Here is a 17160-nt window from a genome sequence, read left to right as displayed (position 1 = left end):
AGTACAATGTAGACATTTTTTTTCCCACAGGTTTGTTATTTTTAAAGAATTTACAGGATGGTAAGTTTAGTTTTAGACCCTATTTTTAAAAAATTTATTAAAAAAAAAAAATTGATTAATTGTTTAAAACATTTTTTTAAACTTATTTATAGTTAATACAATCAGTGGGATGTTTTTTAAAATTTTATTTAAAGTTAAAATAGTGTTTTGGCAGCCCATACTTTTCATGAGTTTGACAGCTCTTACTGTCAAACTCATGAATGAGTTTCCCCTCCCCTGATTGGCTGCACAGTGCTCACCTGATCCCAGCCGGCACATCGCACTAACTACGCCGCTGGATCGGGTAAGCACATCGCGCTGACATCGGAACCGGGCCTGTGACAGGAAATGCAAGCAGGCCCGGGCTTCAGATGTCGGCGCACAGGGTGAGTGCAGATCGGGGGCTTACACGCGCGGCAAGCCCCCGATCCTAATTTCAGGGCCAATATGTTTCGATAAGATCACCTCTCATTCTTCTGAACTCCAACTTACCTGTTTGGGCTGTTGCCCCTTTAACTTACCTGTTTGGGCTGTTGCCCCTTTAAGGACGCGTCCTAACGCACTGACGTTACGTCACGCATCACATGACGTACGCACGGCGGCCGCCGGCACAGCTCGGCCTACTGCGCCCGCAACTTCGGCCGCATCGGCCAGCTGCAGTGCCGGGTGCCTCCCGCTCTCGCGACTTCGGCCGCAACGGCCAGCCACAGTACCGGGTAAACGTGTCGACATCACGATGCAGGCCACGTGACCAACCAAGCGCGGGAAAATGCGACCAAGGACCCATCCCTCGTGAAACACGAAGACTCATTCCCCGCCGACGACGCATCAGCCCGTCAGCCTGCTGGTTGTGTTACCTACCACACTTTTCGGCGAGAAAGAGAAGCGTGCCGCCTTCTCGGCAGTTTTTCCACTAAGTCCACAATAACTAGAAGCGTTGCCGCCCTCCAGGCAGTTTACCCCTACCGAAATCAACAACAACCCGTTGCCGCCCTTTCTCCAGTTTTCCCCTCAACAAACGCAAACCATCTACTGACGCTGCAAACATCGAGGACGGGTCCAATGGGCATCCCACGGCCATGATCGGCCACGTGAAAGTTGCTGTCCTCACCGATCACTGATCAACACAGCAACTGTTCACTCTCTGTTGTGTTACCGTCGTAGCATTACAGCACGCACCGTTCCGTGCGTTCCAATCTCCTGAAGACTTCGCTCACCTGTCGGCGAGTTCACCGACCTTGTCCGTCAAGTCCTTCTGGATCGCCCGTTTGGCGTTCCTGCAGATTTCGTCAGAACAAGGACTTGTTCCAACATCAACAGAGCGATCGTCCGCATCCGCCTAACCTGCCCGTCACTCTGACAAGGCCTGCTGTTTCGCCCTGGCGCCCATTCGAACCACGGGCTGCAGAGGTCGCACGTCTCCACGGTCCTTCGCCACGACGCGTGTAAGGATCCGCTCACAACCAGCATCTTTAGACTTCGCCCGCCAAGTCGAGACAGCACGCCCGCTGAGACCACCAGCTCGTCAGACCATCTCATCTTTGGACTTTCATTAAAGCGAATTCTGGGGGGGCGTATGTGGCGGTACTACCGAGTGTCCCTTACTTATAATATACATAATTCCCTTTAACTTTACTATGTATGTATATAACTTACCTGTTTGGGCCGTTGCCCCTTTAACTTGCCTGTTTGGGCCGTTGCCCCTTTAAGGATGCATCCTAACGCACTGACGTCACGTCGCGCATCACGTGATGTATGCGTGACGGCCGCCGGCTCGGCCTCCCGTAACGGCCACCGGCACAGCTTGGCCTACCGCGCCCGCGACTTCGGTCGCATCGGCCAGCTGCAGTGCCGGGTGCCTCCTGCTCTCGCGACTTCGGCCGCAACGGCCAGCCACAGTACCGGGTAAACGCGTCGACATTGCGATGCGGGTCATGTGATCGCCCAAGCGCGGGCAAATGCGTCGACATCACGATGCAGGTCACGTGACCAACCAAGCGCAGGAAACCGCGACCGAGTGTGATGACGTCATCATGCCACAGGACTGCGGACTCAGTCCTCGTGGCGTCCCCGCTGGGACAAGACCTACCTGCTGGTTCTCCTGCATCCATCTGTCGTTGCTGTATTCCATCTATTTCCTGCATTAAAGAACTTATTTATTGTTCTCCTGAAGTCGAACTCGATTATTTAGTAGGCAATTCGTCAAATATCTACCTAGATGAACACGAATCGCTACAAGCTGGCATTTTCACAGCTCTGTGCTTTTAGTAACTACTGCTGTATCAATGCCTATCCTACCTAATCTGCTTGTCTATATTAGCTACTAATACTGTAAAATCCAACTGTACAGCAGTTCATTTCCCCCTTCGTACAGAACTGTAAGCGGCAACACCAGTACTGCATGAGTGAAGTCGAACTGCAACAATGTTTACAGGGGAAGGCAAGTCGAGAAGGAAACATTTCAAACGAATGATGCTTGATAATTCATTTACAGAGGTCATTTACTACTCCAAGAGGGGATTAAAGTACCGCCTTATCTATCAATTGCTGTTGTTGCAGTATTAAGAGATTGATGCTGGATATTAATGGTTTTGGGGATGATTCGCACCTGCCCATTAACTCCTGATATTGCTGTTTTGAGAAGCGTGTAGTGAACGTGCGAGTTCCCACCCGCACAGCTGGTCGGCCAATATAGCGTCAGCACTGATTGGCCAGCTGAGCAGCAGTTAAAATGCCACTTTAACATTTGAATTGGTGGTGTGTCCAGAGATTAGCACTTTAACCAAAATGGAGGCTGCCCATGGGAAAGCCACTGGCTTTGGCGATGCAGTGCCGAAACTCCGAAGTGTGGGAAGAGAGGGTTGCCTTTGGTGGTGTCCTCCTCGCAAGCCGATCGTCCGACAAACGCGGCAGCAGATTGCAGATGGAGTCAATACAGTCTGCATGGCCCATTGGACCTGAGTACAGATTAGAAGGAAAATGGCTGAAGAAGCTTGCTGAGGTAAATCTGCTTTCTGTGCCAAGTAGCTGCAGATCACATAATTAATGTTGTGCCATCTCATCCAAAGCATCCATACAAGTTTAGCCTTTTTTTCAGTCCTAATAAGAGAGAAAGAGATCACGTGAAGTCTGATTAAGAATGGTCACACTTGCAACCTGGAACAAATACAAGCAGCAGTTTAGGATTGAAGCTGCGGTGAGGTCGAAATTTTAAAGCAGCTTGACATGAAAAATCGTTGGAAGGCAATGCAGCCGCGGGATAGGTGTTCGGTTAATATCAGACAGGACCGGCAGCTGTATGAGACCGAGTGGAATGTGGGCAGCTAGGTTCCTGGGGAGCAATGGGACCTTGATCTGTGGGCAGCTAGGTTCCTGGGGAGGAGTGGGTCCTTGATCTGTCGGCAGGTAAGTTCCTGGGGAGGAATGGGCCCTTGATCTGTGGGCAGGTAGGTTCCTGGGGAGGAATATGTCTGTGTTCTGTGGGCAGGCAGGTTCCTGGGGAGGAATGGGCCCTTGATCTGTGGGCAGGTAGGTTCTTGGGGACAAATTGGTCCTTGATCTGTGGGCAGGCAGGTTCCTGGGGAGGAATGGGTCCTTGATCTGTGGGCAGGCAGGTTCCTGGGGAGGAATGGGTCCTTGATCTGCGGGCAGGCAGGTTCCTGGGGAGGAATGGGTCCCTGATCTGTGGGCAGCTATGTTCCTGGGGAGGAATGGGTCCTTGATCTGTGGGCAGTAGGTTCCTGGGGAGGAATGGTTCCTTGATCTGTGGGCAGGCAGGTTCCTGGGGAGGAATGGGTCCTTGATCTGTGGGCAGCTATGTTCCTGGGGAGGAATGGGTCCTTGATCTGTGGGCAGCTATGTTCCTGGGGAGGAATGGGTCCTTGATCTGTGGGCAGCTATGTTCCTGGGGAGGAATGGGTCCTTGATCTGTGGGCAGCTATGTTCCTGGGGAGGAATGGGTCCTTGATCTGTGGGCAGCTATGTTCTTGGGGAGGAATGGGTCCTTGATCTGTGGGCAGCTATGTTCCTGGGGAGGAATGGGTCCTTGATCTGTGGGCAGCTATGTTCCTGGGGAGGAATGGGTCCTTGATCTGTGGGCAGCTATGTTCCTGGGGAGGAATGGGTCCTTGATCTGTGGGCAGCTATGTTCCTGGGGAGGAATGGGTCCTTGATCTGTGGGCAGCTATGTTCCTGGGGAGGAATGGGTCCTTGATCTGTGGGCAGCTATGTTCCTGGGGAGGAATGGGTCCTTGATCTGTGGGCAGCTATGTTCCTGGGGAGGAATGGGTCCTTGATCTGTGGGCAGCTATGTTCCTGGGGAGGAATGGGTCCTTGATCTGTGGGCAGCTATGTTCCTGGGGAGGAATGGGTCCTTGATCTGTGGGCAGCTATGTTCCTGGGGAGGAATGGGTCCTTGATCTGTGGGCAGCTATGTTCCTGGGGAGGAATGGGTCCTTGATCTGTGGCGGCTCGGTTCCTGGGGAAGAATGGGTCCTTGATCTGTAGGCAGGTAGGTTCCTGGGGAGCAATGGGTCCTTGATCTGTGGGCAGGTAGGTTCCTGGGGAGGAACGGGTCCCTGATCTGTGGGCAGGCAGGTTCCTGGGAAGGAACGGGTCCTTGTTCTGTGGGCAGATAGGTTCTTGGGGACGAATTGATCCTTGATCTGTGGGCAGGTAGGTTCCTGGGGAGGAATGGGTCCCTGATCTGCGGGCAGCTAGGTTCCTGGGAAGGAATGGGTCCTTGATCTGTGAGCAGCTAGGTTCCTGGGGAGGAACGGGTCCTTGTTCTGTGGGCAGATAGGTTCTTGGGGACGAATTGATCCTTGATCTGTGGGCAGGTAGGTTCCTGGGGAGGAATGGGTCCCTGATCTGTGGGCAGCTATGTTCCTGGGGAGGAATGGGTCCTTGATCTGTGGCGGCTCGGTTCCTGGGGAGGAATGGGTCCTTGATCTGTGGGCAGGTAGGTTCCTGGGAAGGATTGGGTCCTTGATCTGTGGGCAGGTAAGTTCCTGGGAGGAGTGGGTCCTTGATCTGCAAAGGGGCGGGAGCAAGAGCGACAGCAGCCCAGGCTGGGTTTTCGGATCTTGGAGTACTCCTTGTTCTTCCTGGCCATTTAAAAATAAGATGGAGTAACTCACCTTTGCCACACGGCCCATCCTGCGCAGTCCAACAATGGCAATCGGGGATAAAAACAGAAAATGCTGGAGATACTCAGCAGGTCAGCCAGCATCTTTGAAGAGAGAAAGGCCATCGACCTGAAACGTTCACTCTGGTTTTTCTCTTCACAGATGCTGCCTGACCTGCTGAGTATCTCCAGTATTTTCTGTTTTTATTTCAGATTTCCAGCATCTTCAGTTTTTTTTGTAATGACAATCGGGATCCAGGAGAATGTTACCGTGTCCAAAGCAATGGTCAGCAACGGGCGGTAGGTCATTCCCACCAACTCTCGGGCTCCGTTCTGCTCCCGCTGGGCGGAAGGCCTAAAAACTCACCCCGTGGCCTCTAAACTTGCAAAATCTCAAGACTGCTTTTCTGCTTGCACAACAAGTTGGCAGATACTGAAAGGTAGCAGCGCAGGGGTCCAAGGAATTTCAAGATTTTGACTAGACTTGAGTCCATCTTGTACATCATTGGGCACAACAGCATCGAGGGGAAAATGAAAGGTGAAGACCCCACCCCCACAAGTTCAGGGCTAGTACCATACTAGCTCATCATGTCTTGTCCTCTCACTGACTAACACACAGACGTTCACTCAGCTTCAAAAGCATCACACACAGAATATTATAATGCAGGCGCATGGGAACACCACCACCTCCAAGTTCCCCTCCAAGTCACACACCATCCTGACTTAGAAGTATATCGCCGATCCTTCATCGTCCCTGGGTCAAAATCCTGGAACTCCCTCCCTCACAGCACTGTGGGAGTACCTTCACCACACGGACTGCAGCGGTTCAAGAAGTCGGCTCGCCACCACCTTCTCAAGGGTAACTAGGGATGGGCAATAAATGCTGGCCTTGCCAGCGACACCCACATCCCATAAAAACGAATTAAAAAGACTTTTGCTGGCTGGTTGAGACCGTGCAGCCCTTAATCAGGCCCTTAGGTGGTTAAAATTTTCATTGAACACTTTCGTTTACAAGTTACAAAAATATTGGACATGAGGGGGGAAAAGGCAGTTTGACTAACAGTCAAGAATCATCCAATCGGGCAATGAAGAGTCTATTCGCTTTCCAATGGGCTTGAGAAGCCGGTGCACCACAAGGATGGACATGTCGGGCGACCAATGGCGGGAGTGTGGGGACGGGAAGGTTGGAGGTCATGTGATGACACCCCCAGGAATAGGTCCAACCAGAGTTGGCAACCCTATTTGCCATATAAAAATATGACTGAGCTCCTCTGGGGCAGGTGGCATTTCCATGCTTGATTTCAGGTTAGTTAAAATGGTAGGAGGCAGGAGACAGCATGAACCCTCCCGCCATCTTAAACTCCCTGCCCGGTGATAACAGTGCAGGCGGGAGGGTTGATGCGAGGGCGTGGTAGGGGCGGCAGGGTTGGGGGTTAAAAATCCCTATCCTTTAACTAGCCCATAACCCACCTTAAGTGAGGGCGAAATAAAAAGCCTGAAACTTTTTTAGGAGGTTCAGAGCACGACCCTCCCTGGTGTAGCCCACGTCTGCCAGAGGATGGGCCAATTTTTTTTAAAATTCATTCACAGGATGTGGGCATCGCAGGCAAGGACAGCATTTATTGTCCATCCCTAATTGCCATTGAGAAGGTGGGTGGCTTGCTAGGCCATTTCAGAGGGGCAGTTAAGAGTCAACCACATTGCTGTAGGTCTGGAGTCACATATAGGCCAGACTGGGTAAGGACGGCAGATAATAATTCAACTTTATTGTCATTGTACAAGTACATGAACAATGATCTTGCAAGCTCCCATGAGTCCAGTACAAATAACATTAACATTAAATGTAAATAGCACCATCCTAGGAGAAGCAAAGCCGCTGCGTCTGTGCGCGCCACCATTCCATTTCCACCATTCCTCCTGTCCAACAATCTTCAGCCCAACGCCCGGGCCTGCTCACCAGCTGTCCCTCCTCAGGGCTCCTTCCGTGACCTTCTCACCAACCACCCCTCCTTAGGGCTCCTTCTGTGACCTTCTCACCAACCGCCCCTCCTCAGGACTCCTTCCATGACCTTCTGCATCTGGTCTTCCCTGATGGTCACCCCTCCAGGTACTAACCAGGCCTGGCTCTGCTTAGCTTCCAAGCCTTGCCAGTGACCCTGTCCCTAGTCCCAGGAACAGGAACATATTTCCTTCCCTTAAGGACATTAATGAGCCAGATGGGTTTTTAAGACAATCCGGTAGTCTCATGGTCACCATTACTGATACTAGCTTTTTATTCCAGATTTGTTTAATTAACTGAATAACTGCCATGGTGGGATTTGAACTCGTGTCTCCAGATCATTAGTCCAGATCTCCGGATTACTAGTCTAGTACCATAAACAGCTGTTACCGTACCCCCGTATAATATACATTGTCTCACACAATAGGCCAGCCTGCTGCCCATCCACCATGCCAGGGATGAGGAAACTCCTGGTCTGGGCGCCATGCCCCCTCTGAGGTGAGACAGGAGATCATGTTTCGGGTGGGTGGAGACTCTGTTCCAATGAATGCCCCACAGTAGCTGCCGGGGTAGGCCAGAACCTGGTGTATTTGGGCACCAAATTAACTTGCAGTCCCCTCCATTGCATTCCTGCCAGAGAGGTCGAGGAGGCCAGGGAGGTGACACTGTATCCCAGTTACCGTCAGAGTCATGACTTTGGCAAGGGTTGTCTTGGTGCTATGAGAAGGGCAAGAACTGATCTGAAGGGATTTAAACAGGGTTTAGTGAGAGATGGGCATGGATAAGTTTACAACTTACCTTTTAGGGCCTCCATTTCGACTCAGACAGATTTTATTGAATGGATAGATCATGGTGGGCACTTCGCTCAGTCACCTGTTAGAATGCCATCAGGCTCGTAAGGGCATCGTAGGACCCTGATTCTCATGTATTAATGATGTTCAAAAACCGTGCGGTTCCTCCTCTCTATCCATTTGTGACGTAGCTTAGACATCGGGCAGTAGTGGGTGGGAGGATGGAGCAGCACTCACTCACAGGAGAGCACACCTTGGGGAAATAAGAGGCACACATCCCATGGTTTCTAATGGGGGGGGGGGGGAAATTACAGGCTGTGTGTCCATAATTTTCCGTCCCCTGCTGCTGCAGAATCAAACCTTAAGTGAGTAGGGATCAATACTGGTTGGAACAAGAGGCACTCAACAGTTTTCTGTTGATTTCATGAGAATGAGTAAACAAGACCTTCAAGAATCTTAATGTAATATTTGTTTTGAAGTGAACAATTACAAGGAATACATAATTATAGGTGCTGTCGTATACAAACGAGTTTATTTGGAAATGCTGTGCTTTATATTTGCATAGACCAGTTTTGAACAACTCCTAGCTATTTATACTGGCTGGAGTTTTAACAGTTGGTAAATAATTACCTCTGTTGATATATGCTCAATAGGGTAGACTTCCAAACAGATGGATGGAACCTTGGCTGTACCTCAAATTTACCAGCCGTACTTATAATGACAAGTTCCAATGGTTCCTGGTTCAGCTGCCAGCCTATTTAGGAGTGTCCTGAAAGATCAGGAACTGAGTGAAAATACTGGCACGGCACATCTCCAATTTGCAGCCAACACGACTTCCTTTGAATAAACTAGGAAAATCTGACAGAATTTGTGGAGAAAACTACAGCTTGCTCCATTCATCTCCCCACTTGTGAGGCTGAGTGCCTGGAAGTACCAGTCCATGAGAGAAAGAGATCGAGAAATTACAGGAGGCGGGGAGGAGAATAAAAATAGAAAGAAATGGAATATTCCAGGAAATGTTGTAGTGGCAATGAAAAGGAATTATTTATAAATATTAATGAGTTTAGCTACATAAATAGTCGACATCTATCTATGCATGTATTTACTTCACAGAAATTAGACCTGGTAACCTTGAAGAGACATATGGTTACATTTCAACACAAGAATAATGAACTGTGGCCCGGAATTTCCTCAATCTTATTGATGCCAAAATCATGCTGATATTTACGCCATTTCCTACGCCGATCATGCCAAGTTTCCTGTAGGGTCTCATTTGCCTACACCGGAACATAAAAACCGGCGTAAAACATGTGCAAATTTAGCATAGCCAATGAGGGCTCGGAAATGGGGGCGGAGCACCCATAAAGTGCAGAACATACACCGTTCTTCAGTGTTAGACTTGGAAGCTGGAGGTGTGTCAAACTGCTTCTCTCTTTAATTGTTATGGAAAATGTCTTAATTCAGTGTATTTTCAGTGCCTCAACAGCATCTCCATTTTCACAGAGAGGAGCAATACAGCAGGGAGGAAGTGCCTGCAACTTCACAGTGCAAAACCTCCAGGCCCTCCTGGAGGAAATAGAGATGAGGAGGGACTGACTTCTTGGGAGCAGGAAGACCAAGCTGGCCTATTCATCAGTCATGGTGCCTGGAGAGAGGTGGCATTGGCTCCGAGTGCCAATTCCTTGACCTCCAGGACCTTAGCGCAGTGTCGAAAAAAAAAGTTTAACGAACTGACCAGACCAGAGATAAAACACTCGCCACTCTCTCCTGTCCTTCCTTTCTCCCTCCCCCCCCCCCCCCCCCAGCCACCATAACACTCTGGACTTTCTTAAAGAAGCACTCACACAACTGACACTTCAGACTTAAGAGTATCTCTATCACCCAATCCAGCAGTATATGTGCCTGCACAGCTCCTCTAGTCACACAGCATGCTACTAGCACAACCCCCAAACATAGCACACCAGCTTGGTCTTCCTGCTCCCAAGGGGTCGGTCCCTCTTCATCCTCACACCTCTTGCACACCACCTCTACAATGGCATTTGACACACAGTGACCGACTGCAAGCCTCACCTGCAGTCTCTTTTCTCTTTGGAGGATGAGTTGATGCATGCCAGAGTGAGGAAGACTACCTGGGGAGAATCCCCAGAACCAGAACCCTGACCCACCCCTCCATGAAGACAAAACTATCCAGCCCTCAGGCTGTGACATCGCAGTGGCTGTGGAGAAAGCCAAGGCCAGCAGCATCAAGGCGAGTGCCCAAGCCCCTGTCCGTGGCAGCCTTTTGCACCTTTACACAGACCCAGCCTTCCAACACCTTTAAAATGGAGACTGCCTCCCAAGGGGGACATGCTGAACCGTTCTAACCTTTCGTCTCTTCTTCCCACAGATCCAACAAGCAGCAGCAGCTGAGGAGGAGGGGGGGGGTGGGGGGAGAGGGAGGAGCAGCTCCAGAAAGAACAGCAAAAAGGGGGCCTGGGCCTCCTCATTCCTGTATGCCTCCATGAGGAAGGTGAGCTAGAGGAAGCAGAAAGCCAGGTTCCTGTTCTTCTCTCCCGGTCTGAGAACACACCATCCTCACCACCTCCAAGCCCCTCTGTCTCAATGGAAGCATCACCAGTGCAGAAACAGACCCCTCGAGGGACGGGGGCAGCCAGTTAGTCAGAACCAGATAGGCTCACTGACTGACTAGGCTCACTGGCTGAGTCTGATAGTTCGGGGCACCAGAAAGAGTGGGTAGTGACCACTTCTCCACAGAGGCTAAGTAGAAGGCAGCTAAGGACGAAAGAGTCATGGGACCTAGACCTCATGGGTTCTCGCCTTAAGAGGCGCATGTTCCACCAATGTGGATGCTCTGGGAACCATCTCCTGTGCTTTGTAGCAACATACACGTGTGACTAAAGAGGCCACAGTCCTGATAAGTGACAACATCATGGAGCTGGTGTCCACTCTGCATGAATTGATACAGCAAGTGGCAGCTACATTGAGGCATGCATTGCAGTAGATCCCCTGGTAGGACCAGTCGGGGCCTCCACCTCCATGGGAGCTCAAATTGCAGATCTGGTGCCATTAGGGGTTAGATTGGAGGGCAACCTTGGAACAATGCAGTGACTCGGGGCTTCCAGGATTTGGTGGCTGCCATCCCACCAGCCATCCAACCAATGACTAGGGCCACAGATCCAGGGTCAAGTAGGAGGGCGGCAGTTTCAGTCCAAGAGCCTGATGCTGTTGACTCTCACTTGTCAGAGCTCCAGCCTTCACCCCCAGACCACCATGGACTGTGAAACAGGGCAGGCGAGACCAGGTTGCACAGGAGCTCCTTCCGGAGACACAGCTAGTAGCACCATGCCAGGAGCCAGCCGCCCTGAGTCAAGAGCCATCTCAGCCCCATGACTCTTAGTCCAGCATCTGGAGCCCAACACCTCTCACGTTGCTGGTCCTAAGGACATTGTCAGATGGGGCAATAGAATATTTGTTTGAAAGGGGTGTCTAGGCACCAGGAAGATGCACATTGTCATGAAACACTGTCTGGTTGCATCTGGCCATTGATCATATACAGTTCAAAGGCACATACTTTGCTCGTTTCTATTCTTGGAAGCTGCTTTGTACATTTCCATGACTGCATGACAGTTGACTGTGCACATTTTCAGTTCTGGGTTACTGATGGAGGCCTGTTTATCTTTGGCCATTTCTATATTAAGGCTCAATGTGCACTCTTGCATGGAGCATGTTTTTTTATCTTGCAATGAATGTATGCAGTTTGACAGTGCACTTATTCTGTTGAGTCACTAACGCAGTTCTATGGAGAATGTGCTGGATCTTTCTACACTCAGATTAAAAGTTTGCTTATTGTGTGCCTTGTCATTCATGGAGTTCTGTTTGTGCTCTGTTTATTGTTGAATCATAGTTGAATTATCACTTATTTTGTTCGTTAATCATTGAAATCACATTCACACGGGGACTGGTCTACACGAACGGTTCTGATTTGTTTACTCAGTTGATGAAGGTTGACAGTCATGTGTGTGGGCTAGAGGGCTGATGCATTGTCATGTGCTTGGGTGGACAATGCTGTCAGTCGATCTTTATTGTCTGAGAGCGAGGGAGAAGGTTCTGTAGGTGGAGGCGATCAGGTGCTGAACACTTCTGTTATGAGCTGCCCTCTGGCAGTCCTGGCTGCACGAAGTGATGACACATCTGAGTGGGCATCACTCATGGGCTCAGGATCATATGATGCCAATGGCTCCTCGCCAGTTATGTCCAGACTGAACCCATCCTAGAAGGCAAAATTGTGACGTGTACAGCAGGCCACAATTATTCTTGCCACTCTCTCTGGTGTACACTGCAGGACAGCCACCCACCCCCGCCCCCTGACCTGTCCAGGCATCGTAATCAGCCTTTCAGTACCCCATGGTCCTCTCCATCACCTGCCTGGTCTCTGTGTAAGCTCGATTGTAACGTCCCTCTGCTTCATCGCGGCTTGCACAGAAAGGTCATTAGACATGGCATCAGGAAGTAGGCCCACAGGATGCATCTGTCGAATCACCTCTCCTCTCTGAATAGTTTGTGTGATAGCTGAATGACGCAGGATAAAAATGTTGTGGCAGTTTCCCAAATGCTGCGCGTTGATGGGCAGTAACCGTTGCGAGGACGTCACAGACAATCTGAGAATTATCTGATATTCCATATACACTGCCATAGGACAGTGTTGTTCAATAGAAATTGCTTATTAGCCATAGGTGTGGCTGTGGTGACACCACATGCACTAATTATAGTAGGAAATGCCTTATCTACACTCACTCAATACAGGTAAACGTACTTTGCGTATGTACATTTGCTCAACAAACATCTACCACAATTTAGTAACCAAGGAAGTAAAGCACTCGGAATGATCAAAAAAAAATCATTTGCGCACTCTACTTTTTTCTTACCATTTTAAGAAAGAATGACTTGCATTTATATAGCACCTTTCACAACCACCAAATGTTCCAAAGCACTTTACAATTTGGAGTGTAGTCACAGTTGGAATGTAGTAACCACGGCAGTCAATTTGTGCACAGCAAGGTCTCACAAACAGCAATGCGACAATGACAAGATAATCTGTTTTTAGGTGTTGGTTGAAGGATAAATATTGGCCAGGACACCAGGGAGCACTTCCCTGCTCTTCAAAATCATGCCATAGGATTTTTTACATCCACTTGAGAAGGCAGATGGGGCCTCGGTTTAACGGAGAACTTATATTGGGGAACAAGTAAATGGCAGTGACTTTAAATAAATAGTTTGTGCCTGTTTTCACAGTAGAAGTCACAAAACGTATACCAAAATTAATGGTGAACCAAGGGGCTGATGAGAGTGAGGAATGTAAAGTAATTAATATCAGTAGAGAAAAAGTACTTGGGAAACTAATGGGACTAAAAGCTGACAAATCCCCAGGACCTGATGAACTATATCCTAAGGTTCTAAAAGAGGTGGCTGCAGAGATAGTGGATGCATTGGTTGTGATCTTCCAAAATTCCCTAGATTCTGGAGAGGTCCCAATGGATTGGAAGGTAGCTAATGCAACTCCGCTATTCAAGAAAGGAGGGAGAGAGAAAACAGGGAACTACAGGCCAGTTAGCCTGACATCAGTCATCGGGAAAATGCTGGAATCCATTATTAAGGAAGTGCTATCAGGGCACTTAGAAAATCATGATATGATTAGGCAGTCAGTATAGTTTTATAAAAGGGAAATCATGTTTGACAAATTTATTAGAGTTTTTTTTGAGGATGTAACTTGCAGGGTAGATAAAGGGGAACCAGTGGATGTAGTATATCTGGATTTTCAAAAGGCATTCGATAAGGTGCCACATGAAAGGTTGTTACACAAAATAAGGGCTCATGGGATTGGAGGTAATGTAATAGCATGGATAGAAGATTGGTTAATGGACAGAAAGTAGAGAGTTGGGATAAACGGGTCATTTTCAGATTGACAGGCTGTAACTAGTGGGGTGCCACAAGAATCAGTGCTTGGGCCTTAGTGATTTACAATCTATATTAATGACTTAGATGAAGGGACAGAGGGCTAGATTTTCAGTTGCTTGCGCCAGCAGTTAGCGCCTTAAGAGAAGTGATTTTCGGGCGCTATGCGTGTAGCGCCTGGGCGCAGCGCAGTTTGCGCCCCGCCCCAAATTAAGTTGCCCGTTAGCGCCGGCGCAAAGTTTAGCGGCCGCCCGGATGCGCGCGCAGAAAATGACGTCACATCCTCGTGCAACGCCCTTTGGCCGCCCCGAATCCAAACTTCAGTCGGACCGCCCCATTGTGCGGCTGGCGTCCAGAGCGTTTGTAAAATGGAACGCAACACACCCTGGGGAGCGCAAATTAAAGGGCACTCCTCCTGCACTATATACGGCACTCTGCATGTGTTGTGTGGAAGGATCCAGTGTGTGGTTGTGAACAGTGTATTTATGTTTCCGGCCACCACCACCACCTCCTCCTCCTCCTCATCCTCCTCCTCATCATCATCATCATCATCCTCATCATCATCTTTTCCCCCCCAGACTCTGCCTTTGAAAAAAACACATGCACCCTTCCCCTTTAAGAGCTCACTGGCACCAGAGTGTCTGCCGTGCGCTGCGCCCGAGCTCGGGTGTTGCGCTCTGCACCGCCGGCTTAGCGCCTAAAGATAGTAGTGGAACGCCTCTTTTAGCGCTCCACCAACCTCTTAGGGCGAAGCCACTGAATTTCCGGCAACGGGGCGCTACTTTGGGGCGGGCGCTAACTTCGGGCGGGCGCTATGGTTAGCGCCCCAAAACTGTCTATACTGAAAATCTAGGCCAGAGTGTAATGTATCCAAGTTTGCTGATGATACAAAGTTAGGTGGAAAAGTAAGCTGTGAGGAGGACACAAAGAGCCTGTGAAGGGATATAGACAGGTTAAGTGAGTGGGCAATGAGGTGGTGTGGTAAACCACTGTTTGTATTCCACTGTGTACATGCCTGGACATGCCTCGGCTGACTCCTCCCACAAGTCCTAGTATAAAGGTGACTGCTCCCCAGCCCTTTGTATTTCTGGACCGGTCGACCACTCGAGGCAGACCTTCATTCTTTTGTTAATAAAAGCCTTTAGTTACTCTCTTAACTCTCAGTCTTTTATGAGTAATTGATAAAATTGATGCGCTATTAACAAAATTTTTATAATGGAGAAGATCCTCACACCAGCATGCCTGGACTTAGATCATCGGGAGGCGGACTCATCCACCAAGTTTACTCACTGGCTTAAGTGTTTTGAAAAATTCCTGACCGCCTCCGCAGCAATCAAATCGGACGAGGACAAACTAGATGTCCTGACCTCCAAAGTGAACCACCGAGTGTACTCAGTCATCCAAGACGCGACCTCGTACGCGGACGCTATCAAACTCCTCAAGGACCAGTACACGCGCCCAGTGAACGAAGTGTACGCCAGGCACCTTCTGGGGAATCGTAAACAACAACCTGGGGAATCGACCGTGGAATACCTTCAGGCACTGTCTGTGCTTGGCCGGGCCTGTGGTTGTAAGGATGTAAAGGCCACCGTGTACACAGAGGAACTTATCCGGGACGCTTTTGTAGCGGGCCACAGATCCAATTACACCCGACAGCGACTGTTGGAGCAGAGTGACCTCGACCTCAACAAGGCCTCTGAACTCGCACTATCATTGGATGCAGCCTACCGGGGCATGGATGCCTACTCCTCTACACCGTGGACGCCGCGGGGAATGACAGCCTGGGACACGGTAGGACCGCCTCATAGCGCTGTGCCACCCCAGCCACACCCCAGCAACGGCCCAACTACCGCAGCAGTGTCCCAAGGCCAGAAATGCTACTTCTGTGGCCAGGCAAAACACCCCAGAGCGCGCTGCCCGGCGAAAAACGCGATCTGCTCGGGCTGTGGGAAGAAGGGACACTACGCTAACGTCTGCAGGGCCAAAGCCACCCCGAACCCCAGCAGCGCCGCGTGTGGGCCATGCGGGCCACCATCTTGGACCTCCCCGGCCATGTGCGAACCACCAGTACAGCAGCCATTTTGGACGCCTCCAGCCACATGGGGATCATGGACGCCGCCATCTTGGACGACAACCGGAACGCAGCAGGCCCCCAACACCGCCTCATCTGATACCCGCAGTGACACACCGACCCCTACGCTGGCATCCGTTACACTGGACCAAGCGAGACCGCACCAGCTGGCCAGTTCCACAATGGACATTAAGGTAAATGGCCACGATACAATCTGCCTTTTTGACTCTGGGAGCACGGAGAGCTTCATCCATCCCGACACGGTGCGGCGTTGCTCTCTCCCAGTCCTGCCTGCGCACCAGCGGATTTCTATGGCCTCCGAGTCCCAGTCGGCGGACATCGGCGGCTACTGCGTAGTGACACTCATAGTAGACGGGACCGTGTACGATCATTTTAAACTTCTGGTCCTGCCCGACCTCTGCGCTGCGGTCCTGCTGGGGTTAGATTTTCAGTGCCACCTTAAAAGTGTTACGATGGCGTACGATGGACCCCTACCCCCACTCACAGTCCGCAGCCAGCAGCTCCCAAATTGCCCGCCGCGCACCAGGTGCAACCTCTCCACACTCAGAGTCACCCCCCCCCCCCACTGTTTGCTAACCTCACCCCCGACTGTAAGCCCATCGCCACAAAGAGCAGGCGATACAGTAGTGCCGGGGACAGGGTTTTCATTAAAACCGAAGTGGAGCGGCTCCTGAAGGAAGGGATTATTGAGGGCAGCACCAGCCCCTGGCGAGCCCAGGTTGTGGTCGTTAAGACCGGCGAGAAGCAGCGCCTGGTCATCGACTACAGCCAGACAATAAATCGCTACACCCTGCTGGACACCTACCCACTCCCCCGCATAGCTGATATGGTCAACCAGATCGCGCAGTACCGCGTCTTCTCGACCATTGACCTGAAATCAGCGTACCACCAGCTCCCTATCCGCCCTGAGGACCGCCAGTATACTGCCTTTGAGGCAAACGGCCGCCTCTACCACTTCCTTAGGGTTCCCTTTGGCGTCATCAACGGGGTCTTCGTCTTCCAAAGGGAGATGGACCGGATGGTAGATCAAAATGCGTTGCAGGCCACTTTCCCATATCTGGACAATGTGACCATCTGCGGCCGTGACTTGCAGGACCATGACACAAACCTCGAAAAATTCCTCCGCACCGCCCAACTCCTGAACCTGACATATAACAAGGAG

General features: G+C 50.4%; 1 pseudogene; it reads left to right on the top strand.

Moving 5' to 3' along the window:
* The first annotated feature begins 2839 nt into the window (after positions 1-2839).
* LOC147112903 (uncharacterized) lies at positions 2840-12297 on the top strand (annotated as a pseudogene).
* Positions 12298-17160: the final 4863 nt, after the last annotated feature.

Source organism: Somniosus microcephalus, chromosome 9 (assembly GCF_052327205.1).
Source record: "Somniosus microcephalus isolate GS21.2 chromosome 9, FLI_Smic_1.0, whole genome shotgun sequence".
In the NCBI taxonomy this organism is placed as follows: domain Eukaryota; kingdom Metazoa; phylum Chordata; class Chondrichthyes; order Squaliformes; family Somniosidae; genus Somniosus; species Somniosus microcephalus.
This window is presented reverse-complemented; position numbering and strand designations above follow the sequence as displayed.